The 26,807-nt window shown below is 39.1% G+C and overlaps 1 protein-coding gene across 3 annotated transcripts in view; it reads left to right on the top strand.

Annotated features, from left to right (window-relative positions):
* Nucleotides 1–26,807, top strand: part of CCDC112 (coiled-coil domain containing 112) — a 110,918-nt gene that overhangs the window by 38,521 nt on the left and 45,590 nt on the right. The gene's annotated exons all lie outside the window — the stretch shown is intronic.

The raw sequence follows: 26,807 nt of genomic DNA, 5'->3' as shown, positions 1-26,807 counted from the left end.
TGTTACAACAAGAGAGGATTTAGGGCAGAATGGTTTCCATATTAAACAATGTGTCCCATTCAGATCTCAGTTAAAGTTCAATTGTTTGTTTACTGAGGCATCCTTTGTTCTATTGAACAAGGCCCTGGCAATGTTATCTAGAACAATTTCTAGATTACATATAGCCATTCTTCAATGAGAATTAGAATGTAGCAGATATCAGTGCACGATACATTCACCCTTTCCAAGTGTTGGGCAATTACATTTTTTTTTAATTAAAATTCTATAACAAAGAGGTCATCTAGATGAAGGCACAGTTCTGATAGTGGGCTGAGGTGACAGCCCCTGTTAATCACATGACATTGTAACTAAGGGCCTACAATTGCAAGCAATTTCAATATGTCTTTGACTCAGTGGCATTCCATCTGAGGAGCTGGAAATATTCATTCAAGGCAACAAATATCACTTCGGAAATGGAAATGAATAATTGGCTTCAACTTGAAGGGGCACTCTGTGTTCTCAGTGGAAAGGATCCTTGGCTCACTTCACTTCCCAGCTCCTGAGGTCCTATCATAGGAGTAAGCCAGGATGATTAGGTAAAGGCATCCCAATGAAGAAATACCATCACATCAGCACCAGGAGCTTGAAAAGCAGCTCAGTTTGTTTGTTTGTTTGATTGATTATTTTTTATTTATTATTAAATTTATATGCCACCCATCTCCCCAGAGGGTGACTCTGGGCAGCTTGCAATTAAAAGTTTGTTAATGGTGAGCACACAACTTCCAGCAAAAGCTAACAAATTATTCTCTTATGTGAAGGGGGATAATGACGTGTGTTTAGGCATAGACTTGAGGAGGCTGCAAAAGCATTCAGTTATTGACTGGCAAGTGAGCATTGCCTGGCTGACAGCTCTCTGTGGTCAGCTAATAAACAGAAAGGGCAGACAGTAATTGGTTTTCTGAAAGCTCTAGACTCACAAACATGTGCCCAAACTCATACAATCAAAACTGGCTTCAGAAGGACTGGGAGATGAAAAGGATGGTCATCTGGAGAATCCCAAAAGTAAAATTGATAATAGCTCATGTTCAGAGTTCATTTTAAAATTAGGGTCTTCCATCTTTCCTCCTATATTGATTGATTATGTGCCATCAAGCTGGTGTTGACTTTTAGGGACCATATAAATAGATTTTCTCCAGGATGATCAGCCTGGCCTCTCAGGCTTCCCAAGGTGCACCCTTCACTACTTTAATCAAGTCTGCCCACCTTGCTGTTGATTGTCCTCTTCTTCTCTTTTTTCTACCTTTCCCAGCATTACAGATTTCCTAGGAAGCTGGGTCTTCACATGTTAACAAAAAGGATATCCCTACAACATCTCTCACATATTTACTGAATATTGAAAACCAGGTAGGTCAGGTACATGATACCAATGTGTCTATTGGATGCATGCTTCTCATATCCACAGAATATATATTCTGATACTTGGTATGACCAAGAAAATGCTTTTTACAAGTAGATGTTTATTTCTTCATGGAATTAGGCTCCTTGGGTCAATCAGTATTCCTGATTATCAGAAACAATTCTTCATGCATACATCAATATGCAGATAGGGCCCATTTCATTAGTCAAACATATAGTGAACATGCATGACATTTTGAAGTGTGGCCAGCAGGCCTGATCCTGTTCTTCTCACTTTCCTTTCCACTCCATGGAGAAGAGGGAGAATCTCCTCACAGCCTTAAATATAAATACATATGAAAATTAGAAACCAGAAGCTCCAGTAAGTTTTGTAGGATCATTCATGAAGTAGTCTTACCAAAGAAATTATGTACATTTTAAGCATACATTCCAGTAGCTTGAGTGGTTGATTATCATGGGTACAATTACTACAACTTGGCTGCAAGCATCTGGATACCCATTAGAAGTATTTCTTTGATGCCCAGATATGATAGCCCTAACCACAATATGAAAAACAAGGCACAATATGAAAAACAAGAACCAAATGAGAAAGACGTAAAACAAGACCAAAAAAGATATGTGAGAAATGTTCAAGCTTTTATCCTTGCCCCTGAGTCAGAATTTCCATGCTCTCCTAAGGAATCAGGGCAGTTCAGTTTCATGGTGTATATCAGTGTTTTTAAAACTTGGCAACTTTAAGATGTGTGGACTTCAACTCACAGACTTTCCCAGCAGCATGTTGAAGTCCACACATCTTAAAGCTACCAAGTTTGAAAAATACTAGTGTACATTCTAATTTAATCCCTTGAAAGCTAGTCAACAGGGAAAAGGGCTCTTTTTTTACCAAGCATGAACATGCCCCAGTTATGGTAACTGCTTTTTCATGATGTTGCCTTCATCTCATCCCCAGCCCATACTTGAAAAAGCTTACAATTGTCTTCAGTTGCTCCAGTTTTAAAGCTGTATTTTTCCTTTGTTCTTGACACAGTTTTTGCCATGGATATAAGTGGCATGCTTCACTGACATTTTGATTGCAATTAAATCATGGATTGGGATCCGCTCAGTTCCTATTGGCCATTTTAGGCTGCTACTGATACAGTATGCCCCTTCTCCTCCGTTCTCTGGTCACTGTTCTCTATGGCCATTCCAGCTTACTCTGGAGGAGAACTGTACAGCCAGATGGGCCCTTCTCTGTAGTGGTCCCGATACTGTGGAAATCCCTCCCCATCAGTGTAGTCTTTACCCTCTAAAAACAAGGAGTTTTGCATGGCCATGCTTTTTACTCTATTTATTATTTTTATTATCTCTGAGGATTTGCACAAGAGTTTACAACTATCCTGATGTAGCTGCAGTTTCTGTGGCTGCTTGTACAATGCAGCACTGCTATTTGCATCCCGTTGATTGGGGGTATCATTTGCCCACTTTATTCCAGCTTTGGCTGTACCAGGTGCCCTAGTTGTAAGCCAATCTGGAAGTGTAATTGTCTGTTAGAATACCCTTGAGGAACAGGAGGAAGAGCCACAGCCAAGGCAATGGTCAGATAAGACAAATCTGGGTCCAAAGCAAGAATGAAATTAGAAAAAGCATCTCAGACTTGACCCTCCCTAGTTGGCTGGCTGGGGAATTCTGGGAGTTGAAGTCCACACATCTTAAAGTGGCCAAGTTTGGACAACACTGCCTTATGGAATTCTGCACTATTTATAGCAACTGCTATGCTGCATGCGAGCATGAACTGTCATTCCAAAAGGTTTGCTGGCAGCACTGTGTCATTCTCATCCTGTGTTCAAATCCTATACTGTAACTCCCGTTGCAAGCTGCTTTGGCAAGAATAAAAAGATATAAAGGGATCGAGTGAACTACAGGATTTAGTTCTGGAAAAGAACCCAGTGTGACTAAACTTTGGTTTCATAAACAGCCTGTTATTTGTTCAAAATAATTGTTAATCCCTCTGAAAGATTAAAAAGCTGCATGCCAGATTCAAGAAGGTTGAGTTTAGCACAGTGATATTTTCTCAGCATCCTTACAGTGTCTTTCACTCAGCTGCCTGCAGATAAACCATAATTTTTTGGTGAGTGTAGGGTAGGAACATGGGGGTGGAGGAGGAAGGTAAAAAATATCATGGGAACAATGGAAGTGAGTTACATTTTCTTAAAGAGTATATCTGACAATGTTTTTATTTCTGTCAGGGAAATGAGAGAATGAGTAGATTCTTTCAATAAAAACAAAAGCCTTCATTAGCTAGGATGATTCAATATGGACTAATTTTGTATATCACCTTGTTCCAACTTGGCAGCCTTCAAAAGCCTGAGAATCATGGTCCCAGCACATCTGGGGGGCGGGTGCCAAGTTATGAGTGAGTGGTCTTAAATCCAGTCCTAAGTGTCCATAAGAGAATGGTCTCTTCTGCTGAGCTGTGTAATGGAGGAACCCGTTTCTATTACATATACAGATTTCAAAAGAGGCATAAGAAGAACCCTGCTGGAACTGACTCTAACTAATCCTTCTAGTCCAACATATTTCTTGCAAGTTAATGAGCAGGACATCAAAACTACAGAATTGTGACTGGAAGGGGTCATTTGGACATCAAGTCCAAACAACTGCAAAATGTAGTAATTCAAATGAAAACATCCATAACAGATGCTGCCTAGTTTTTACCTCAGCATAAACAGGGAAGAGGAGCCCACCACCTTCCTTGGTAATTGTTTCCATTGTCAAACTGCTCGTACTGTTAGGATGTTTTCCCTACATACTCAGAATCAGTCTTCCTGAAAATTAAGGCTATAATTCCTTATCCTGGACTCTGGGGCAATAAAGAACAGGTCTTGACCGTCTGTGTTACATCCATTTCAGCTACTTGGTTAATTTGTTTTGGCCTTTTTTAGAAGGTTCTTAACACAGATTCCAAAGTAAGTTGGGATCATTCTAGCAACCTTACTGAGTCCAAATTGTTCCCTAAATATCAGCTGTTCTGACCTACTTCCCTGATGACAGCTAGCTGTAATCAGGTCTGGCTTCCTTTAGCAGGTAACTCTCAAGGAGTCCTGCCAGATCCAATGGACTCTTACTGCAGCTGAGCAGTCCTAAGCTTCTCTGACTTTTGATGTGTTCTCTCTTTTGATTCTTGAGGACCGGCTGGAGAAAGCTCTAGAGCTCCTGGTCTGGGTTAGAGTCGGTAAGATCCTTGTTGCTGGTTTAGCACTGTTGTTGGCATGGTAGCATAGGATCTGCTCTTTGGAATGCCTCTTCCTGGTCCGCTGAGGAGGGATTCTGAGACTCACCCTAATGACCCACCATTCAGTTGAGGAGAAGTCAATGTGTTGGGTAGCTTCAATGGAATTTGGCTACTAATTTTGGCATGTACAAGCCATAGCATCTTCCAAAAAATGATCCTCTGGTGCATACCACACCCAGTCTATTAGGAATGGTAACTTTCCTCAGCATTAATGGGAAACTAATATGTAAGCCATTTCATATTCCTCCTGCCTTCCATTCATCCTGAGAGATGGTTGTAGAGAGTAGAGAGAATGGCCTTGACAGAGAGAGGAAAGATCTGTTACCAAGGCAACAAACAGATGAATGTGGCTGAAATCTATGCAAAGATTTACAAAATAGCAGAAGGAAAAAAATGTGTGACATCCTCTTATTTTGTTGGTTATAAGCCTGATAAAAAAGTGGCAGGGTTGTGACAAAGCTCTAGAATAGGGCTTCTGAAGCTGAGGACAGATTTTGGGGGTATTAGTTTAACTTAAATGCATGTCCTACGGCAGTTACCTGTTCTTTATAAGTCATGTCAAGTGTTCCAAAAATCTAACTGGAATCAGAGACAGGGAAGTGGACAGTTTAGCGTCAGGATCCAACTCTTTCCTCTGTACCTAGCAATTCATTTGGAAAGAACTCATAGATAGTGCCATGTACTATCAGCAGCAGATCTTGCAACTGTTGAGGCTTGAAAAGTACGTTCTCTATGACCTAAAAATATACTCATTTATATTGCATCATGCAGTCTTTTGCAGTGAAACCAGTCAAACTTTAATGCCTGAAACCAGATTCAGCTGCTAATAAAAAGGGATATACTTTCCCATAGGACAAGGGTCTTGGGCACTTGAGCCAATTGCCAGTCTGGTGTTGAGATGATATGATAAAAGTGTGCAATTGATGAGGAGGGAAAATGGGCAACAAAAATTCACTCACACAGAAGGTTTTGTGGCAGCATTTAATGTATTTAAAACTACAGCAACAGTTACTGAGTTTGGAAAACAGTTGAAGGGCTACAAACAATAAGCTACCATAATTGCTGTCATTTTGTTTATCTTGCATTTGAGTAAGCCAGTGTTGTCCACCCAGCCAGCATGGGGAATTCTGGGAGTTGAAGTCCACTCATCTTAAAGTGGCCAAGTTTGGACAACACTGGAGTAAGCTGTCCCATAAAATCTCTCATTCCTCCCATCACGTTGTCACTGAAATAGTTCCGTTTGAGAAAAAATGGCTATTTCTCTTTCATCAACCTGAGTAAAAGTGATGAAAGAGAAATAGCCATTTTTTCTCAAACCAGAATATTCTCATCCAATTTTGGCACAGTGCTTGTTTTAATCTAAGGGCATACCCAGAAGACCAGCCTTTCCATCTCCTAATCTTTCTGATCCCAGGATAAAACGCACTTGAGGTTAATCCAGGCTGTTTAGCATGCCGATGTATTGAGAATTTGTATAATGTCACTCCCCTGATTGCAACATCATTTAATCCCCAGAGGGCTCTTCTTACAATTTGGCTTTAACCACACTTTGAAACCATGGCTTACGTTTAATTTATGCACCTTAGGCATGATGTTCTATGTTTATTAAACCGACATTGACTCAGCATCTCTTCCAAGACATGCAACTTCATGTGCATGCGGAGAAATCATATATTTTGCTAACCAGGTGGAGGGCCAACCAATAGTTAGCTGTTCCTTCTAGTCTCTGGACAGAGTCAAGTGGCAAGAAGAGTCACATAATGGCACCACTTTTGTAGAGGGTTACTACTGTGCTAATGCACATTTCTCTGTCAACACTCATACTTTGTCTTTCTCATCCCTTTTATCTTCTTGTTTGATTTAGATTATAAATTGGTACAGATGGCCTAGGGCATTTACTTTGATTTATGCATAGGTTGTATAAAGCTTTAGCACTGTTATAATGATTATTAGCAATATCTGTTACATCAATGTGTTATTTATATGACTGCTGCTGTTACGCTACCAAAAACATTCTATGGGAGCTCTGCACTATTCCTTGCTTTTCTTTATAATCATGAATGGCATCTGGATATCAGTTTCCATTTGTTCAGTCCTCCAGATAGCTCTAAAGTTATTGCAATATTTGCTGAACATAAACATCTTTTGTACTTCTTATAGCTCTTCTTTTGGTTTGTAAAATATACAATATCTTGATCTGTTTTGGCTTCTAAGAACTGGAGTAAGTTTAGGTATTCCTGCTGGGCAAACAGTATTGTAATTGCTCCAGAGCCAATCCAGAGATGTATGGTACCTCTCACAGACAGCAGAGTCCATTGGAGTTGGGCAGCTAATACATTCAAATACTGTAAGTAAGTAAGTAAGTAAATACATAAATAAGTAAGCGTGACTTGGTTAAGGTGCACAAATCATTGTGTCTAAGGCAGAACATGCAAAAAGCATTTCTTTGCTTCCGTAGTAGTAGTAATAATAATAGTAGTTGCACTAGTAGTGATGACAATAGACAATTTGCTGGTCTTTCATGACACACGAAGTCAGTGGTCTGAAGCACCTGCTTCATCCTGGCTAATGGTAGGCCTGGCCCTGCCACAGAATTAAAAGAACCTTAGATAAGCCATATTTTATGGATTGATTATCATGAGATATTGTGGGCATAATATATCAAGGTAAATCCAAATAATGTTAATATGCAACTAATTCTCTTTGAGTTGAAAAATTAATTGAGCACATGTGCCTCTTTGATGTTAATAATGGCTTCTTTTCCGTTGCATTATGCTTAATTTCTAAAATGTTCTCAAAGATAATTGCAACACACTGAATCTGTATCAAAAATTGAAAATGCTGGCATTTCTATTACTTTGGCAGAGTGCTTGGGAGGAAGGCAGAAAAGATTCTCTGTTTTAAAGTTTGTATTTTGGGCTTCCTTTCACTCTGCCAGGAATCAGTGAATGACTTTTAATTTTCAGTTCCTACAGATTTTGTGTGGTGTTATTATGGGTTTCATTTGGACAAATTGTACTTTAACAGATTTTGAGGAAGGCTGAGTTATATTAGATGAAAAAAACATATTTAATTTGTGAACATATTTAATGTGTGTTCTCTGTCTTGTTTTCTGCAGCTGATAATTGTAGCAGTACAGTTCTGTGGGCTGTAGGTTGCTCAGAATATCAGGAAATCCCACCAGACTAAAAAAAACAAAAAACTTTTTAAATATAACAAAATATTTTGTAAAGAGATCAAGTTGCCACAAGGGGATTCCCCCAAGTTGGAACAATTAATTGCACAACTACACTTTTTAAAAACAGTATGAAGTCCAGTAAGACTTTGTCTCATGTATGCCAAGGACATGGTGCACTGGGAATTCTTGGCCCTGGGGAACAAGAGTTGGAGAGAAGTATTGCCCCCATCTCCCCTTTGTGGGTTTTCAGTACACATCTAGTTGGCTAATATTTTAATAATATAAATATAAAAATAATATATTTTAAAACCTGAGTTTTAAAAAATTGTGATAATGTTTTTATGTTAATAATAACTTTTTATCTTTTTTATATACCTGTTTTTATTCACTTGTTATTTTAATTGTTGTACGCAGCCTAGAGTCACTTTGTGTGAGATGGGCAGCTATATAAATGTGATACATAAATAAATAAATAATGTTTAAAACAGAATGTTGAAATGCATAGCCTTTATTCTTACCCAGCTATGCTTTTCTTGTTTTCTTTTGGTCTGTATCCATCATTGTGAGCACTTCCACACAGAACCTTTGCACCATTCTAGAATCAGCTCTGAATTTGTCTCCCCTCACTTTGTTGTCTGTTTGATAGCTGAGTCAATTTATTTCCCGTTAAGCTGTGGTGTATCTGAAATAACACTAATGGTAATCTTTCCATTTGAAATACTGAAAGTCTGCAGAAATTGGCAGAAACTGATTCCACCTCCTGGTTCCAGAACTTATGCCAGTTTTAGCAGCCCTCCCCACTTCCCAACAACAGATCCATTTCATGAACAAAAATACATAGATGTCGTCCTCACCCCCCTTTCTGTCTTCTTTTCCTTTTGCATAGAGTGAGGATGAGTAGAGCTTTTAAGCTTTGGGACTAGTGATTCAATGGGGCCAACTGAGTGGGGTTTTTTTGCAACCTCCTTTGTTATCTGGAGGGAACACTGACTGCTGTTCTGTGTTTTGAGATCAGTGGATGGAAAGATGAGGGTACAGCAGCATCAACATTCTTGATAGTGACTGAGGACTAGAAATAGTGGCCCTGTTATTATAATTCCAGAAAATTATCCTCAGGAACTCATTGTGGGAGTTCCTGAGGAAACTCTGTGTGCATGTAACATGGAGTATAAATGTGTTGATGGCTCTAATTTATTTACTGATGGCATTTTTATGTCTCCTTTCCTCCAAAGAGATCAAAGAAGTGCTTATGTTTCTGTTAGCTCCAGTTGTGTTTCTTACATCAACTCTGTGATGAAGGATAGGTTGAAAAAGAATCCCAGTAAGTACTATCCTGAATGTGTGAGAGATCAAAACATATATGTGTATGTTGTGACAGGATGGAAGTCATGCATGTCAGCCTTGCTCTGTATCTCAATCTGTGTATTATCTTCCATTCCCTGCCTTTAATTGTATGCTTTATCTTTGAAAAAAATCTTCCTTTGCTAGCTTTTTGAGGTTTTGCACAGGCCCTCAGCCATCATAAAGTATTGGTGATACTTTATTGAGCTGTAGTGATATATCAGCTTGATGAACACTTTGGGAGTAATATTACATTGGTGGACTGCTTTGCTGGAGCATTGACTATTGTCCACTGAACTGAGAAACCCAAAATTTTTCTGTATGATACAATTGGGCTGTAGCATTTCCAGCCCAAAACAAAAGACAGCACCAAGTGACAGGCACTCCTTTTTTTCTACCTCCAACCTTATTTTTTGGCAATTTTCCTTACTCAAAACTTTAAACTTTTTAAAAAGTTACCTTGCCAATGTAGGTAAAGGTCAGCACTATATTCAGTAGTCTGGTAGCACCTTTTTTGACTAGCACATTTTGTTAAAAGGCATGAGCTTTTTGCCACTGTGTACTTTTGATGAAGTGAGCTGCAGTTCATGAAACTTTATGGCTTTTAACCAAATGTGTTAGTCAGACAAGGCACTACCCCAGCCTAACATGACTTTCATACAATTTCTCCCTAATGGAGTTTTTATCCAAGAGGGCATAAAATACACTTTTGCTTGATCTGGAACAGCTCTTTTTTCAGGTTGTATTAATGAAAATATGTGCTCAGATTTGAGGAGCTTTTGTACAGAGCTTTTATAAGTGTCTAATCTGGTCATAATGTTATCTCACTGGCACAGCAGTTAGCACGCTTGTTTCACACGCGGAACATATCTGGTTTGAAAGGCAGTGGAAACATTTTCTTTTAAAATTAGTATTTTTCTTTTTGCAACCTCCATATTTTCCCCTGATATAGTTTTGTTATGGTCAGAGAGCACCATTTCATTGTTTCAGCAGTCACTTGAGTCTCTAGTCACTCCAGCTATAAGATAAGAAAAACAGCAATTTGAAAGAAAAACAGTTGGCTTTCTGCATGTGAAGCAAGGGTTCTAATTGTGCTTTTGAAATAACATTGTAACAAAGGGAGCAAAAGACCTTCTTGAAGAAATAGTTCGAAAATGCAAGAAAGGAAAATTTATTTTAAAGTTGTGCCTGCATATATGTGGATGTGGACGCTTTAACTTTGTGTATGAGTGTAAGTAAGGAAGTAGTAGTAAGACTTGCCATTGCTTTCTTGGACCAGAAAGTTGGAAGGGGACAACAGCAGGGGAATTGCCTAATGGGAAGACAATCCAGATCAAACCTTAGTCCAGAGAGATTTTTTATAAGCCTCTTAGATTTAAACTATCATGATATCAGCCCTTTGAGATAGGCCAGGTCAGGAAAAAGAGACCACAAGAACCATTGGAACTCTACTCTATTGTTATAGGGTATAATAACAGAATCTTGAAAGCCTGGCAGAGGAGCACAGGGCTGGAGCACTTTCAGAGTGCAGTGCAGATACGCTAAGCCCTGTTTGTCTGCAGAGTTGGAATGGAGCTGTTCAGCAGCTTGGTGTTCTCCCAGTGTGCTGGATTTCATTTCCCATTCTCCTGGCTCACAAGAAGGAATTAAATGGCACGTTCTGGAAAACAGTCTCGCTGAGTGGCTGGAATATTAGAGAGGAGCAATCCATACTCTGGTGAAAGCTGGTGACGAAGGCTGGGTTTAGAGTAAGACATATTTTTTTATTGATTTGTAGTTCTATCTAAAAATGATGGAATGTTTCTTCATGGCTACTCAAGTGCTGAATTGTGGAGAGAGAAAAGACAAGACCTGACAAGCTATCCACTAGCTACTTCTGTATGTTTTCAAATAAAGTGCCTCCCCCCAATTCTTCCACAAAAACCTTGTTCACCAGAAGTTTTCAAAAATATTCTCCTCCCCCAATAATTTATGTTTCCTGTTTAATTATACAGTGTTGCTAAAGCTTACTTTCACTACATTCATGGAAATCACATTGTGAGATTTGCCTGAAAAACAGTTTAGTGCCTAAAAAAAAGAACACACATAAATAGATGAGCTAGGACAGTGATTAAATTATATCCTTTGCTCTTTATTCTTAGCTGTTTTGAGGATGGCAGAAGTAAAGGTGTGGTTTTAGCACTGTAAATGAACATCTTATCAGATTTAGTTGGCGCCATATTGCTTAGCTTGGAAAAACATCAAGGGTAAAGGTTAAAATAAATACATGTAAAGAACTAAGGATAAGTACAACTCCATATGGGAAACTTTTTAGCAAAGCAAGTTCAGTTACTGCTCCTCAGAAAAAGCTCTGCAATCTGCCAGAACCTTGGTGGGATGAAAAAGCACACATATAATAAAAGGTAAAAAGCAAATTGTTGTATGTGTGGGTGTTAAAACTGATTAGCATATAATTATGACAGTGGGCTTATATGAATCACAAACGATGCTGACTTTTTTTTCAAAAGGGAAACATCAGTATAGCAGACCAAACTATCAATTTAGAAGATATACGTTGGATTTCATATGGATTCATCAGCTCACATTGCATTGTTAATAAGTTTTTGATAGAGCTCTTAACTGAGATACGCATTTTGCTCTGTTTCTAAATGCATGGAGAAGCTGGCATATATGATGATGTATCTGATAAGGCAAAAACATACTCTATTAAGTAAGACGTTGTGAGAAACAAATTAGACAACTAAAGTTTCCCATATCTAAAATATTTTCTGAAGTATGCCAAAGATGTCTTGGAGTAAAATACATAGGGTAGGGATTCTCATACTTTAAGCCAGTGTTTCTCAACTTCAGCAACTTTCATTGAAGTGTGGACTTCAATTCCCAGTATTCTCCAGCCAGCATGGGGAATTCTGGGAGTTGAAGTCCACACATCTGATCGTTGCTGAGCTTGAGAAACACTGCTTTAAGCAGTGGTTCACACATCACTCAGCCTCAGTTTGCTTAGTCATAATTTACTGAATGAACTGTAATTGTTTTGGTTCATACAATACGATATAAATCATAGTTTGCCAAGTTTAATGGCTGGGTTTACACAATACACTAACCAAATGTAAAAAACAAACATTCCCCCCCCTCAAAAAAACACATTATGGCATTAGTGCAAGATATAAGTCCATAGAATCAAAATAAAAATGGGAAGAGGAAGATTCAATCAAGAAATATATGAATGAACAGCTGGAAGAACTTTGTGAGTGATAAGGAACTGCACATGATTTTGACTCTTCCTCATATCATGGATAGACTGTAGATAACTAGACACATTTTATTAATTTCCCAATGAGCCATTGTATGCCACGTCCTATGGCAACACACACTAACATTTTAACTTCCCTTTCTCTGTGTCTCTGTGTATGAATCAGCAGGGGATCTTCCCCAGAGTTATTCCCCATGGCCTCAAGGAGGAGATGGTTACTGCAGTGGTAAAGTGACAGCTACACTGAAACAAAGAAATATTTGATAAAGAAATCAAACAAACTTTGCCCCTCCCCCCACTCCTGGCCTTCCGGAGGGATTTGAAGACCTGGCTCTGCCATCTGGCCTGGGGTGGGGAGGGAAGACATCAGGTGTGGGGTTGACTAGCTCCTTAGAGCCCTGGCGTTTGCTGCTCTGAACCATCGGCCTCCTGGAGTTTCTTTTTTAGTAATTGTTTTACATAGCTTTTAGGTTTTATGTAAGTGTATTTTTATTTATTGTTTTAATGAGTTGTAAGCCACCCAGAGTCCCCCATTAGGAGGAGATGGATGGGGATAAAATAAATAAATAAATAAGTAAGTAAGTAAATAAAAGACTTACCTTATGAACTCTGTTTGGGCTACTAAATCTGGGCTGCAAACATCTGTACCACCACTAGATGGCAGGCTAAAGCTACAGGCTAGAGATACAAAAAAATCCTAATTTGTTGCTATCCTTTAGTGCTGTGTTTCTCCAGCCAGCATAGGGAATTCTGGGAGTTGAAATCCACATATCTTCAAGTTGCCAAGTTTGAGGGACACTGATTTAGTGGTTGTCTGGAAATTTGCAGCCTACATCTGGTAACCCAGCCCATTTCTATATTTTCTTCATAGCTTGTAGAATTCAGTAACTGGAATGTTATGGGAAATACTCAGATGCAGGAAGAGTGGACCCTTCCAACTGCTGTCCTGAAGATTTATTTTTCTTGGGGCACGTCCACAGAAAACTAGATGAGGCTGGAAAACAATAGAGGCAAATGGAGTACTGTAACAGGCAAGGAGGCAGAGACAGATTGCAGAACAACCTGGATGTGGACAAGTGTATGAGTTTTGGAGGGGTGTGTTATGTTAAAGACGTTATTTCAGATATATTGTTTCTCAGCATCTCACAACACTCTCATCACAAGGAATTTCCTCTGTGTTCCTTGCTATCTCTTACTCTGCCTGTTCTTTGTTTCTAAGATTGGTTCCCTGAGGGTCTTACTTTCTGCCTTCATTTCCTAGGCAAACATTTACATGTGTATTTTCCCTTGACACTTCTCTTGGTAGGATATAGCTAGCTAAGTACAAGGCTTTTCTGCCTACCTCATGAATTTATTTTAAATACTGTAGACTACCTTTCTGTTAACATTAAAAGTCTGCTTCACTAATCCTTGCTAAAGTTAGATTCCTATTCTCCAGGTATAGACACTCAAATTGCATACAGATTCATGGGCTTGAATATCAACCAGTGGAGAAACTGGAAGGACCAAAATTTTCCCATTGGCTGTACAAGATTAAAAAGTCCCATGGATGCAGGGCAAGATCAGGAACACGGGATATAGCAAACCACAAAGCAACAGGAATAATCTCACTCTGTTCTTGTACATCTATACAGTTAGATCAAGTGAAAGTTATTTGGAAAACTCTCTGTGGCTTCTATGGTAAAAGATGCACAGTTTTTAAAGTGCATCTTTTTCAGGCAGCTGTGAGAGGGAGGTGATCCGAATCTGCACATGAACGAAATGCAGAACAGCAAGTCAACTTGAAAGAGAAAATATAACCAGAAATTATGATTGCCCTGCTCCTAAAACTGCTACTGGAAAGCTCTGAAACTGTAGTGTATGCACTAGAACGTAATAAAGTGGATTGTAAGCTTATCTTAACTGTCTATAATACTTTAATTTATATAACTCTGAGAAAGAAAGCAAAATTTCACTCAAGAATCAGCTTGCAAAGCCAAGCACAGGAAAAGGTGGTGCTGCATTTGCAAGTCCATTGACCTAAGCGGAGGAAACAAGAAAAACCAGTCTGGGAATGTTCCAAAGGCTGTGAGTCATTCCAACACAGTGAAAAAAAATACAGAAAATAGAATGTACTCAAATGAAATTCAGGGGAAGAAGTTGGCAAAATCATCCAAAGTTGTCTTTGTCCATCACAAAATGGCTTATGCTTGGATTCTAAGGTGACCAGCAACCTTTTTAAGGAAAAGGAGTTATTTGTGAATCTAGATACTGAACACAAATCAGCTATTTTTATCTAGTAGATGAAAAAAAACTATCTTCTCAGCAGACAGAGGGTCAGTAGAAATTTCAAGCATACTAGGTAAAGATAAAGGCATTAAATTAACAATAAAGCCTGCCCTCTATGTCCCAGATCTAGATTTCAGTGTGTTGCCAGTACAGTTTATGACACAGAAAGGGTGTGAAGTAAATTTTAAAGGCAAACATTGATTTGTTTCAAAATGTGTTGGAAGGAAATATTACCAAATTCTTTTCCAAGCCGGGAATAAAATACACAGGTGGTTGCTTGAAACAGAGGTATAGTTTATGTCTGAGAGTACAACACACAGAATCGGGTGTCAGAGGTGGCCACGAGCAGGAATCCCGCAAAGAGCCTTTTATATAAAGGGTGAAAGAACACCCACCCTCTAGGAACCCTTAGAAAGTGTAATTAGCTGGAGTTCCAAGACGAGTGCTCTCAGGTCAGGCAACCCGCTGAGCTGTGGTTTCCCTCTAATCAGGCATCCTGTGTTTGCCTGTCTAGCACTGCCTGATTGGTGTTGAACTGAGGTATTTGCCTGTTAAGTGTTGCTTGATTGGGATGCAGATCTCTTTGGGGAAGAGATCTTTTGTTATTTGATTAAGGAGATCTTTTTGGCTAGGTTCCAGGAATCTTGACTCTTCCTGCCACATTTTAATCTTATAGGTGAGCCCATTCTAATTGCAAATGTTAACCTTTTACCTTGATTGCTGTGGAAAGATTGAATGGCAGGGTGAGACAAGTGGGAAGGTTTGATTTCCTGCTTGCATGGGGGTATTCCTTCTCACAAATGGGAAATTATTTATAAAAAGCATACTCCAAGAAAATGGACTTTTTGAAGTGAATAGTGAAGATAATAAAGCTAGAGCAACAGTACATAGCACATATAATATCTGTGTAATTTGTGGCAAGAAGAATGGGGCATAGAAATTTAGTAGCTGTTCACAAATTAGAGTATTTGGCAAAGATTTGAAAATAAAGCCATGAATATATAAATCAAAATGCCCCTGCTCTTTAAAGGCCAAAGGAATAAGACCTTCATTTTCAGAGAGAAAAGAAAAAGAACCCTCTGGGGTTAGTCCTCAGTGACATCTGTACTTATAAACAGATTAATATTGAGTTTTATAAGTGATTACTCATGATTTGCTTTTTGTTACTTGATCAGGAAGAAAAGCCAATATTAGAGAGTCAAAGAATAAGTGGCATTTATTTCTCCCAATAAATTTGGGAGAAAGCCTCGAGTTCTGCCCAGAGGTAATGCAGGTGAACATATGGGAGATGACATGTAAAAGTACCCAAAAGAACAAGAAACTGTATACCAGACCATAGTCCCCTATATCCCAGAAAAGAATGGCATGCAGAAAATTATTTTCTACTGGATGCGTGCTGCAAGATGCAGAACTGGCAAATAAATACTGAGGAGCCATTAATATTGCCACCTATTTGCACAACAGGCTCCCAACCAAGACCACAAATATGATGCCTTGCAAGCTATGTATAGAAGGAACCCTAGCCTAGAGCACACTGGACTATTTGGCTGTAAGATTTATGCTTATGTGCCAAAACAATTCAATTGCCAGACTGAATTGCAGATGTTAGGAAGAAGTTATGTCAGTTTGAAAATTCACAATATTGCAAGGGATACAGAATTCTAGATCCCATACACAATTATGACATATAGTATAAGAATAGATCATGTTCCCCATATCCAAATAAACAATGATTCAAGACCACAGGCCTCAAAGGAGATCTTCACCATATGCCTGAACCCCAGGTGCAAAGCTAGCGCCATAAGGGGAAGATGAGGCACCACATTTGAGAACTTCAGAGATATACAACAAAGAGATTCCACCTCAGATGTTTTCATACATCAGCAAGAAGAAGCAGGTGAGCAAGTGGAAGGAAACTGGGAGGATGTGTAATAGATGGCATGAGCGGGGAAGATTCTGGAATGGAGGTTCAATGGAGGTTGTCAGGAGGAAGGGGAGACATTCCAGAGCAAGCGCCTCCTCAACCCGCAACAAGAGTGTGGGAAGATGAAGATGATGAGGCTGGCCCCTCCCTAGAATTTCACGGGGTATATCCACTAGTTGCTTTAGCATAGGTTGAGTCTGGCGAGATTCTGTCTATTAGGAGCAAGCTAATAAAGAAGCTATTCTGGACTGGACTGTCTCTTCACTGTTCTTGGGCTGGGCCTGACAGAATGTCAGCCGTTGAGTCAGAGAAACAGAGACTGCAGAAGATGAAATCGAATATTTTCACAAGAATGAAAACTTGTCAAAATACCCACATGAAAGAAAACTGTGGGATGCAAATGGGTCTTCAAGGCCAAGTTCAATGCAGAAGTGCCATAAGCTAAAGGGTCACCCAAAAGTTTGGCAATGAAAGTGAGACTTTTATGGCAGTAGTGAAGAAAACTTCTATAAGCAGATTGCTCAGCATAGTGGCAGCAAAGACTATACAAGTGGATCACCTTGGTATAAACACTGTATTAATAATGGATTCACATAAGGAAAAGCTGGACTCTGTTTATATATCAGATATAAGAGTAAGAAATGGATCTATGTTTTAACTTACATTGATTACTGAATTGTGTTCTATGACAGTGAAAAAGACAACTAAGAAATTATAGATCATCTCAAAAAAGTGACCACTGAAAATAACTAGGAGAGATCTATTGCCTTGGAATCCAGAGTGAAAGGGAGGAAGATGAATGTTTTTTTTCTTAGTCGGAAACAGGAAATAATGGATAATAGAGGGCCTTTGAGTGACAAGGCCAATTAAGTAGAGATGCCAATTGAAGCAAATATCTTTGAAGACAAGAAACCAGTGAGCCTGTGCAAGACAACATACAACAGTAGATAAGTTCCTGTATATATCAACTGCCTCTGGGATAGATATGCACTTTCTGCTTGGCCCATGGCATGGGCCACTTACTGCTTCTTGAGTGCAGGATCAGATGATGTTGTCCTCCTCCCATTTCCAGCCCAACGCAGATATACCTGTGCCTGTATTTTCCAGCTTCAATTCAAAATTCCTGTTTTCTGGCTCAAGCCATCTTAGCCCCTTCAGAGTAGATGGTCTCCAAAGATTTATTCCATTCTACTCCCAATTCCAGCTCCAATTGGCTGCATTGCCTAGTGATGGCTCACTAAGTTAATGAACTATCTTCAACCCTGAACCTCATGTTCCTTTCAACCCTTACATTTTTCAATGGGCATATTTCCAATTTCTGCCCAGGATGGGTGAAGCATGCTTCCATTTTTCCCCCCAGCCCCTGCCCACCATACTGCAAAGTTTCCCTCCCCCCCCCTTTTTACATCTTTAAGTTACAATGTAGGGACATTGCTGACACCACTGCCAGTTAACAGTGCTGCCAATTATTCCTTTCTACAAAGTGTCCATTGACCTACGAAGAACATAGGAATGAAAGAACATCCTGTTCCTCTGTTGCTGCGATGATTGTAGCACTAGAGCAATGATGATAACATGGGAGGTGGGAGAGGAAGAAAGATCTGTGTTAGTATAAAAGGAGATATGTAGAAGGGGTGATGGTGATGAAGGCAACCACGTATGTGAACATCTGGGAGCAAGCAAAGGAAAGATGTGGGGCAAAATGAAAGGGATTTGCATCCCTAAAAGGAAAAGCCAGGCACTGGCAGACCAGTCCACACAGGAGCCAGCTTGCCTTCAGTGCACGAGGCAAGAAGCAGGGGAATGACCAATTAGATTTTGCAGTGGCCTTAGCTGAAGCCAGAGTCAACCACTGCAATCCATACTGGAATTTCTGAAGCTGGCTTAGGAAACAGCCAGGAGCAACTCTTCTCCCTCATTGGAACTCAGCATATTTCTGAAACCAAAATTCTGCTTAAATAGTTAAGGGGTAATTTGTTACATTAGATTGACTTCATTCATTTCATCTGGAATTCTGTTACAGGATTTGGCTTTTCTTTGTCCCTTGTTTTAATCCTGTATGGCACCTTTTATTTCCCAAGTTTCAGTAAAGCCAAATAAGAAGACGTGAGATGAGGCTTTTAACAGAGGTTTTATTGGCCAAGGAAACCATCTGGATGGCTCAAGGAGTGTTGCCCAGAACCACATCTTGCAAAGCAAGCAACAAAGATTTTATAGGAATATTCAGATATTTCAGATAGTACATCCCCTCATATCCATACAAGGGAATTTTGGGATGACCCAGGGAAAAGTAAAGGTGGGCCTAAAGAGGTGAATCTAAGTTTAAATACCTAACTTCTTTGAAATTTAGGGCCTCTCTCGTTGCAACTTCTTTGCCTGGTACCGATCTAATTTATGGCTTCAGGCATATGGCTAATTGCTTCTAAGGAAATGGGGTGGAGGACTGCTGTGCTCTCTTAGAAGGCAATCAGGCATTCAATAAAGGGATAAGGTGGGGGAAAGAAACGCTGTGCTCTTTACAAAGCAAGTTAATCCTTTGTAAATAAGATAGAGTGCACTATCACATGCATGCCCACACATTATGAGAGAGAGAGTAAAATTGTGTATCAAAACAATGCCCTTCAATCCCTTCCAAACTTCCACTCAAATAAACTTTCTTTATCATTTGGATATTCATTATGAAAGATAATTTCTCGTTTAAAACTTCCAAAATACATGGTAAAGTGGTTGTTAGGCATGTGAAAGCCTGCAAATGTTTGATTTGTATCACAGATGCAATGTCTCCAATCTAGTCCAGAATGCCATGCAAATAAAAACTATTTGCCATAGCAAGTGCATTTGTATTTTTTTTTTTTTTCTGGGTGATGCTGTTTCCTCCTATTTGGGTTAAAAGCAAGTTGCACCCTTCTGAGATAGATAGCCAGTCATCTTTTGAGGAGGCTCAAGCATGAAAATTAAGCAGGCCTCTTCCAACTAGCTGATTATATACAGTATAAACTAAGGGAGATTAATATTTCTTGCTTTCTAGAGGTGACAGAAAACTAGAAACTTACACTAACAAAAGTTTTGAAGGCATGTCCTGAAAGACAAAAATATTTGTTGTTACATTAGAAGTTCCAGAGTGAGTCTATCCCTTATAAGAAGAGACCGTGAAATGTTTTGTTCTCCGTTTTCTGTGGAAAGTATTGTATCTGAAAGAGATTTCTTCTTTTTTTGTTGCCCTTTCTTTGAAGACAGTGTGGAGGAGGGTGAATTGCACCTTGAGACACTTCAAATCCATACTTGTGAACACTTAGAAGGATCCTGCCAGGAGAGGACCAGACAATTATGGTTTAATAAGCACTCTGGCTCAGGGAAAGCATTGCCCTATTTATAGAAACATCAGTTGCCATGGGACAGAAGAGCCCTAAGTAATTCTAAGCCAATTTTATTTGTGTTGTTGCACTTTTATAAGGTTGCAGCTCTGTAGAAATCCACAGCTGTATAAACAAAAGATTTAGACTAATTCAACCAAGCAATCTCTTTAGAACAGACAAGACTGTTTCTTAATGATCTGATCTTATACCTATCAGATCCAGAAGCATGGACGCAATTTGTTTAAGGCATTGTGCATATTGTAGTATAGAGATCTTATTAATTCATTAATTCATTCTCTCTCTCCCCTCCCCCCAGCATTAATTCTTTCTTTCAATTTCTAAAGGGATAGATCCAAATAAAACATTGGTGACTGGGATGAAACCCATTTTTGTTATAGGGAGTGAAGTCTCCCCCTATGCTCAAACCAAAGATATGTCTAAATAATGAGCGTGTTAACTAGACTGAGTCCTGAATCAGAGATCTTTTATCAATGGTGCCTGCGCATTTTTCAGTATCTGCTGGCTTAATGTGATAGACAGAAAATGCATCCTGAGTGTATGTCAATATAACACATGTACTTTCTGAATGGTGGGATGAAAACAAAAGTATGTTGGCTTGCAAAGTAGACCTTAGATGGAAATACTAGTTTGCTAGAATTGTATGTGTGGGCTTGGGTTAAAACTGGGCTTTGATTGCATTTGTGGCCTACTGGCAAAAATATGTCAGAATTGGCCAGTACTATCCTTATTATTAGTTGCATCTGGCATAGCTGTGACTAATGGCTGGTAAAGACTTTCTCTACTTTACTAAAGAATTAAGTGAAAACCTTGACTAACCGAAGCGATGATGGGCGGTGGAGGACTGCTTGCACTTGAGATGACGGTTACAGCATATGGAAGATTGTTACTTGGATGAAAAAGGAAGAAATTGTAAAAAGCAGAAATTAAAAATAGATATGTATCAGTGAAACTAAAAGAAAAGGGAAGGATGTAATAGATCAGAATGAAGACAATCTGATCTTGTGGAGTGGAGTTGATGAATACATGCAGTGAAATGAAGACATAGATTTAATTATAAATGAAATGGCTAAGATGTAAGTCACAAGGTATAAATTAATATTACCTATATGTTGTGGGGGCATATGAAAATAGGAATCTATAGATTGGTAACAGTTGTATGGTATACTCCAGAAAATGGTGATAATAAAATAAGCAAAGAAGAATTTGGAGGAATTCTATGCAAAATTTTGTGTAACAGAAAATATTCTGCTTGGTAGCATGAATGAATTTATTTATTGCATTTGTACCATGCTGTAATCTCATAAGACCCTTCGTGATTTCATAAAAATACAAATATCAAAACATCCACAATCCAATAAAACCCAAAAGCATAAGGCACATAAATAAAAAAATTCAAAAAAACCTTCCAGAAAAAAAGAACAATCCAGAAAAGACAGGCATGAAGTCCCAAATCACTCTAGAAGAGCTATGTCTTCAACTGCTTCTAGAAAGTGGCTAAAGTTGGGGCAAGTCTAACTTCCAGCAGGAGGCCATTCCAGAGGGTGTTTTCTGTAGCAGCACATCTGTGTTTCAGCCCCCACCCCCACATTCTCAAAGTTAGGGAACCATTTCCCCAGCAGAACTGAATAGGTTGGCCAATTCTAGTGGGGTCCTGAAGACTGCTAGGTGCCAAGCCTTAAATAGCTTTATAGATTAACACCAGCAGTTTTAATTGTACCTAGAAGCCTACAGGAAGCCAATGCAGGATTTGTAACACAGATGTGATGTGCTGTGACTGGTGATTGCTGGATAATACATGGGCCACTGCATTTTGGACCAGCTGAAGGTTCTAAGAGATCTTTAAAGGCAGTCTGATGTAGAGTTTATTGCAATAGGCTAACCAGTAGTGACAAAAGCATGAGTTACTATAGCAAGATCCTTGTGCCCCAGACAGGGTTGCAACTGCCACACCAACCAAATGTGGGCAAAAGCCCCCCTGGCCATGGCTTCTACCTGCTGTTCAAGCAGGAGCTATGAGTCCAGGAGGACCCCCAAGTCATGGACCTGCTCCTTCAAGAGTAGTGCTTCCCCATTAAGAGTCACATCTGGAGCTGCCCAAGCACACTAATGGGCAAACAGTAACTCCATCTTGCTAGGATTGAGTTTAACCTGTTCTGTCCCACCCAGATCCTCACAGCCTTCAGGCACTGGGACCTCACCAGGACAGCCTGGGGTAGTGATGTAAAGCTGAGTACTGTAACATCAGCATACTAATGATATTGTACCAGCAATGATCATCCAGCAGTTTCACATAGATATTAAATAGTAGGGGGAAAGAACTGATCCCTGTGACAGTCCATGAGGGAGCAGCCACCAAATCAACCTCTCCTCTCCTAATACCACCAACTGGTACTGGCTACTGAAGAAGGAGCAGAACCAATGTAAAATGGTGTCCCATCCCCAATCCCTGGTCAGTACAGAAGGATATCATGGTTAATTAAAGCTTTTGAGTGCACTATCCCCATCCAGATCCCTACAAAAATCATCTACCAGTATGATCAAAGTTGTCTCCATCCCATGTCCAGGCCTGAATCCTGACTGGTCCAGATAAGCCATTTCATGTAAGGCACTCTGTAGTTGGTCCTTCACCATCATCTTAACAACCTTCACTAAAAGTGGAAGGTTTGGAAGAGGATGGTACTTATTCAACACCTCTGGATCCAGACAGGGACTCTTAGGGAGAAGAGAACCCACAACTTCCTTCAAGGCTGCTGGCAATGTTCTCTCCTACAATGAGCCTTTGGCAATATCCCAAATCCAGAGAATAACCCTGTTTTCCATGTACATGAAGGAGCAATGAGAGATAAGGGACTAGGCCAAAGGTAATAGAGGACAACCTAGAGGACACCCTATCTACTTCCTTGGAGTTTACAGGTCAAAAAGAATTCCAAATAACCTGGCAAGAAGTCCCAGTCATCACTCTAGACACTGCCCAAATGTAGTCAAAATTCGAGCAAATCTGAGCAATTTTATTGGTGAATGCTGTGCTAACTGGACATAGCAGCCAGGAAGAAGGTCTTGCAATTGGTCTTTTAAGAATTAACTGGATGATTAACTGGATGACAGCCCAGCAACTCAATAAGAGAACAGAAGTAGGATATATTGTATATTGCATATGAGTATAAAAAGAAAAAGGTAGTTGCAAAGAATGTAATCAAGTATTTTTTTTCAAATAATTTTATTAAGAGTTAGAAGTGAAAACAATAAAAGCCTATACAGGCTACAAAAAATACAAACAGAATAATACAAAAGAAAAGGAAAAAGTGAGAAAAAGAAAAAGAAAAAGAAAAAAAGACAGAAGTAACTTCCCCTTCCATCCCAGCAAGTAAAGACAATCTTAATAGCTTATCACTACCTCTAAATACAACTTAATCTCTCTTCGCCCCATATCTCATCTACTGAATAAAAAAACAAAATCCAAATGCTTCATCAGTCGTTCTTTACCAGCAAAAGTCCAGTAAGGGCAATCAGATGTAACTGTTTTTCTCCTTTAGCCCTGGTGGAGCAAGCCAACCTTGAATTCCTTCCCTGAGTTTTTAAAAATATCTTTTAACCTCTTCAAAAAGAATCCCAGAGCTGGTTTTATGTTCATCTGTGTTTCAAGCCAAAAATCTTTCAGAACTTTAGCAGACTTCTTTTGTACATCCAATAAGTAAAATTTGTCCTTTTGTTTGTCACTTCTAATAAAGTCCTTCAAAACCTTAACAGAATTCTTTTGTATATCCAGTAAAAAAAAATTATCCAAGTCAGTTTCCTGGTTCAGTATTCATATATTTCCTTTTGGGAATAAGTCTTCTGTTGGTTCCATTTGTGTGCCCATATCTTTCTCCATAGCTTTCTCATTACTTGTTACATTTAAATCCCCCTTCAAAGTAATTTCAAAATCATCCATTGCAACTTGTTCTTGTTCTGTAATTTCATTGCAACATGCTTTGTCAATCTTGTCAAGAAATTCATCTATTTTGTCAAGAAACTTGGCAGGCAAATATTCCCAAATTTGTATTATAGATTTCTGCTCCATTTTCTTTATCCTCTAGCTCCCTCTAGTGTCCAACCTTCAAAGTCCCTTTATCATGAAAAACATGAAAAAAATGAAAACAATCGCCATTTTTGCCATGAGAAATTTTATTCTATTAATTCAAAGCTCTTTGTAGGCATTTAAAATTATAATTCCAAGTCTATCTGAGCCCTTAATCTGTTGTTAAACTTTCTAAAGTCCATATTCTGAGCACCCTTTTGGTGTTTAATCCAAAAAGTAATATTTTTCAAAAGGTTATAAAAATTGTATTTAAAAATCCTTCCTCTAAGGAGAAGGCAACTCACCTAGCCAATACAATATAATTTACTGTCCTGAAGGGTCTTAATCCTTTTAAAGCAGCAGAAAAAAACAAACAAATCCAAAGTGATTAAGAAGTGAGGTTTGGTCCAGCTTAATGTTCTTTAAAAAGGCTGTGCTAACGACTGTGAGCAAAGATGGTTCCTCCCTCAACTCCCAGGCACTATATCCATAGGCAAACTGTGAAATTACTATTCCTGCAGTTTACTCATGAGGAGCAACTGTGTGGAGTCACATGGGCTATCTCAAAGATCTCTCAATCTGGAGAGCATTTCAGTGGCCAGGATCCTGCATTCCACACCGATCTCCAGTGTAATGCTGTCCGGCTGCAAAACGGGATGTTTAGCTCGCCATGGATCTCAAGCTGAAGTCTGAATGTAATCAAATATTGATTAAAATGAAGACACAGAGAACAGAGCAATTTGGATGGAAATAAAACATAGTTTTGGAAATTGATGAAGAGTCCTAAACAAGCAGCCTCCCAGACAGTGAATGGAATTAAAAGCAAAAATGCTGAAATGATTTGACATAAAATTGAAGTGAGCACATGCTGGAAGGAGTCCTTTAGATATCTACATGGGAATGATAATAATATGTCGAAGAGTGGAACTGAAACATGCTGTATGTGTTGATGAAAAGGAAGTCATAAAAGAATATGCGAGAATATGAAAAAATAGTAAGGTTGCAAATGTAACTGGAGAAAGGTTGAAATATGTTTTTTTTAATGGAGTGGCTGTGCAACTTGTTTGAACTCTGTGTTTGTCAATGCCCATCTTAGTCTGTGTCCCTGAGGTTTGCCCATGGTCAAGTAGAATAAGACAATTACTTCCCATGATCTAGACTCTATGTTCCTGCTAATACATTCTAAAATAACATTTGCCTTTTCAGCATCTGTATCACACTGTTGACTCATATACAATGTGATATATTAGAACACCCAGATCCTTTTCACAACTACTACTACCTAGCCCCTTCCCTCCCCTCCCTACACAGGTGCTTTTCACTTTTCTCCCCAGATGCAGGACTTTCCATTTCTCCTTGTTAAATTGCATTCTGTTTCTTTTAGTTCATGTTCAAACATGTTGAGTTCATTCTGAATATTCTCTTTCTGTTCTAAAGTGTTACCACAATTTTGTGTTACTTACAAATTAATTTATCAATCCCTTCATCCAGATCATTAATAAAAATATAACACAGCATAAGGCCCAGGGCACAGTCCTGTGCCACTCCATTTGATATTATTACTCTCAAATGTTGTGGAGTCATTTATGAATATTCTCTGGGTATGATTATTCAGTCAGTTGTGAATCAGGCTAATAGCTGTATCAGGTAGCTCATATATTATCATTTTTATTAATAAGAATATCAGGAGAGATTTTGTTAAATGCTTTGCAGCAGTCTAGATGCTCTATGCTGATGGCATGCCCCCAATCTTTTAAACTAGTTACTCTATCAAAAAAAGGACATCAGTTTAGCCTAGCATGACTTGTTTGTGACAAACCCATAGGGGGTTCTTATTCATTGTTGCATTCCTATTCAAGCGCTCACACATGCTGCTTAATAATTTGCTTGAGTACTTTGTCCTGTATAGACATTAACCTGACAGGGCTAATTTTCCGAGTCCTCCTCCCTCCCTTTTTTGAAGATAATGGCAAGATTTCCTCCAGTCTTCAGCGATCATGCCAGTTCTTTGGCAGTTCTCAGCAATTGCATTTGGCAGTTCTGCAATCGCCTCTAGTGGAACAATGATGACCAGCTAGGGCTCCATTTCCCTTTTGAGAGAAGACAGATTAAAATACAAACTAAGGGAGTCTGCCTTCTCACTCTCACCCCTGGCCCCTATCAACAGACCTACAGCCTCTTTGTCTTTATTTTTGTTTCTGGCAGTTCTCTCAAGGCCTTTCTGGTTGTTTTGAATGTTAGCCTTTATGACACAATTTCTACAATTTCTGGCAACTGTCTTGGTTACATATCCACTTTCCCTTTGCTATGCCTGTCCATTTTTCTTTGCAGCATTTTAAAAGACTTTGTGTATCCCCACTGGTCTCTTTAGAGGTTTCCCATTCCCCATTCTATTACAAATTGTTTATGATTGTGTGCACTTTTCTCTTTCAGGATTTCAAGCTACTGGATCTGATTTATTTTTTGTCTGAGTTCATTAACATTTGCTCCTCTGAAATTCAGTATACTAATGCTGTCCTCCATCCACTGATATCACAAGGATGACATGGTCACTTTCTCTCAAGGTTTCGGTCACCGTCACTTCTTCAACTAATGTATTTAACCAATACCAGTTGGCAAAGATTAGGTCCAGAATAGCAGACCCCCTTGTTCTTTCTTCCCTCTTCTGACAAGAATTTTTTGGTCCTCAAACTCTCGACAGCTGAACTCTCCCATTGTTAATATCACATGCCTCTTTGAAAGT

The sequence above is a fragment of the Python bivittatus genome, unplaced genomic scaffold, assembly GCF_059951505.1.
Source record: "Python bivittatus isolate LINGU-HERP-01145 unplaced genomic scaffold, Pbiv_v1 ctg000850_np1212, whole genome shotgun sequence".
NCBI lineage: Eukaryota > Metazoa > Chordata > Lepidosauria > Squamata > Pythonidae > Python > Python bivittatus.
This window is presented reverse-complemented; position numbering and strand designations above follow the sequence as displayed.